Source organism: Peromyscus leucopus, chromosome 7 (assembly GCF_004664715.2).
Source record: "Peromyscus leucopus breed LL Stock chromosome 7, UCI_PerLeu_2.1, whole genome shotgun sequence".
In the NCBI taxonomy this organism is placed as follows: domain Eukaryota; kingdom Metazoa; phylum Chordata; class Mammalia; order Rodentia; family Cricetidae; genus Peromyscus; species Peromyscus leucopus.
This window is the reverse complement of record NC_051069.1, coordinates 115,905,942-115,908,925: the sequence shown is the minus strand read 5'-3', so window position 1 is coordinate 115,908,925 and position 2,984 is coordinate 115,905,942. Positions and strand designations below refer to the sequence as shown.

General features: G+C 43.4%; 1 pseudogene; it reads right to left on the bottom strand.

The window, feature by feature from the left end:
* Positions 1-1,085: 1,085 nt before the first annotated feature.
* Positions 1,086-1,270, bottom strand: LOC114694105 (annotated as a pseudogene).
* Between the last annotated feature and the right edge of the window lie 1,714 nt (positions 1,271-2,984).

The window sequence follows — 2,984 nt, the reverse complement described above, 5'->3', positions numbered from 1 at the left end:
TCCAGACCTTCATTTTAAAAGCTCCCCCAGGAGATTCCTGTGCAGTTCACCTTTGGGACGTCTTTTAACTATAATGTGAACAGAGCTGCTTTGCGGTTCATGTCAGTGTGCTCTAGCCTGTCCCTGAGGTCAGGATCGAGGTGCATGCAAAAGGCAGAACAGAGTTCAGGTGTTTGTTCCACCCCAGCGTCTGTCCGTCCATCAGTCCTGGGGCTAAGGGCAAGTCAGAACAAGGAGAAAAGTCACAGAAGGAAAACCCTCCTCTCTTTTCCTTTACCCCTCCCCCTCAGTCATGGCTTTCTTCAGTATCTGCTTTCTTTCATTTCTTTCGTGGTTTTGTTTTCTTTTTTTTTTCTTTTTTTTTTTTTTTAGTTTTTAGTTTTTAGAGACAGGGTTTCTCTGTGTGTAGCCCTGGCTGTCCTGGAACTCACTGTAGACCAGGCTGGCTTTGGACTCAGAGTCCCACCACTGCCCAGCTTGAGACAGGGTCTCATTATGTGGAGCAGGTTGGCCTCAAACTCACAGAAAGTCACCTGTTTCTGCCTCTCAAATTCTAGGATTAAAGGTGTGTGCCACCATACCTGGTGTTTTTTTTTTTTTAAGACAAAGTCTCTTGTTAGTCCAGGCTGGCCTTGAACTCTCTATCCTCTTGCCTCAGCTTTCTGAGTACTCAAATTACAGGCATGTATCACTGCATCTGGCTCAGGGAGGTTCTTTATAAATCTTAACTTTTATTTCATTCTTTTTTTTAACTGTTCTTTCTTTTCTTTTTTCTTTTTTCGTTTTGGTTTTTCGAGACAGGGTTTCTCTGTGTAGCTTTGCGCCTTTCCTGGAACTCACTTGGTAGCCCAGGCTGGCGTCAAACTCACAGAGATCCGCCTGGCTCTGCCTCCCGAGTGCTGGGATTAAAGGCCCCGGCTTTCTTCTCTTTTCTTCTCTTTTCTTTTCTTTCTTTTTTCTTTTTGAGTTAATGAAGTCAATGCTTTTTATGATCAGTTACATGCTTTCATAGAAAGGTGTGGAGAATAGGCCAGGGTTGTAAAAAAAAAAAAAATGACGTTTCTATTTACGCGTGGCTGAGGGGATCCCACTTCAGGCACAGCAGCTGCACTTGTCCGAAGCCTCTTTGCAGATGCATCCCTGGGAGCACTTCGCACAGCCCACCGGGCAACAGGAGCAGCAGCTTTTCTTGCAGGACGTGCATTTGTACTCCTTGCATTTGCAAGACCTGGAGCAGGAGCAGGATCCATCTGGAGCAGTTAGGGTCCATGGCAGGTGGAGGCGGCGTCTGAACACCGATGACAAGCCCGAATTGAAGTGCTAGGAGGAGGTGTGATCTTTTATTTTATTCTTATAGAGAACGTTTTGTTTTAAAAAACATTTTCCAAAATTTATTTTTATTTATTTTAGTTAGTGTGTGTGTGTGTGTGTATATATATGTGTGTGTGTGTGTGTGTGTGTGTGTGTGTGTGTGTATGTGTGTGTGTAGTGGTGGTGGTGGTGGTGGTGGGGGTACAAGGATGTCACAGTGGGTGTGTGGAGGTCTGAGGACAACTTGTGGGAGTTGGTTCTCTCCTTCCACCATGTGAGTCTCTGTGACCAAATTCCAAACTCTGATCAAACACCAAACCTGTTGATCAGGGGGCAAGTGTCTTTACCTGATGAGACACCTCACCATCCAAGATACTGTTACATAGTGCATCTCTCTATTTCACTCTAAGGATAAATTGTGATAAGAATCGATATGAGAAACAATTTTTTTCTTTTTTCTTTCTTTTTTTTTTAGTTTTTCAAGACAGGGTTGCTCCATGTAGCTAGCCCTGGCTGTCCTGGAACTCACTCTGTAGACCAGGCTAGCCTCAAACTTAAAGATCCACCTGCCTCAACCTCAATTAAAGGTGTGCGCCACCGCCGCCACCCATGAGAAAAAAAATAAAGTGCATGTACAAAAATGTTTATAATTAGCTGGGTGTGGTGGCACATGCCTTAATTCCAGTACTTGGGAGGTAGAGGCAAGTGGATCTCTGTGAGTTCAAGGCTAACCTAGTCTCCAGACTGAGTTCCAGGGCAGCCAGGGCTGTACAGAAACCCTGTCTCAAAAAACAAAAGCAAATACAAAAAAAAAAAAAAAAAAAAAAAAAAAAAAAAAAAAAAACCAAAATCCTCAACCAACCAAATAAACAAACACCAGAAAACAAATAACAAAACAGAACAAAAACCCCAAAATGTTTATAATTATAAAAAATTGGTGGAAAATCCCTGTAAATTTGCAGCTTTCTGGGGCTATTAAAATAGGTTTGTGCCCGCGGGGCTGGAGAGATGATTTCCTGTTAGAGAGTGTACTGCTCCTGAAGAGGACAGAGTTCAGTTCCCAGCACCCATATCAGGTGGCTCACAACCACCTGCAGCTCCATCTCCAGGGGAGCTAAGGGCTCTTGCAGCTTAGAGACCACCTTGGTTCCAGGCTAGTCTGGGCCACACAGTAAGATCCTGCTTCCAACAAAACAAAACCCGCAATAAAACCACAAAAGATAACAATAGGAATAAAGACATACATTTTTTAATTGGAAAAATTATAAATTACGCCATAAATTTAGAAAATCAAATAGTATGGAACAGTATGCAGGCAACTATTAAAGTACTGACTGTTCCTCAGGGCTGTTGACAGGGCTTCTATTTTAGAACTTCTACCACTGAACAGTAAAGTAGTGGCTTATGTAGCTGTAAGGTTGTGGCTCCTAAAGTTAATTCATAACGAAAACTTACTTTTTATTGGTAATTAGCCTTTTTAATTTTTTTTTTTAAATTAAAGTCCATATTGGTCCTGTTTCTATGAGTGACCAATACCAAGGGGAGGGGCTTGGACCTGCCTCAACTAAACCAGGCTCTGCTGACTCCCCATGGGAGACCTTGACCCAGAGGAGGTGGGAATGGTGGGTGGGTTGGGGGGCAATGCTGGGAGGCAGGAAGAGGGAGGAGGGGGG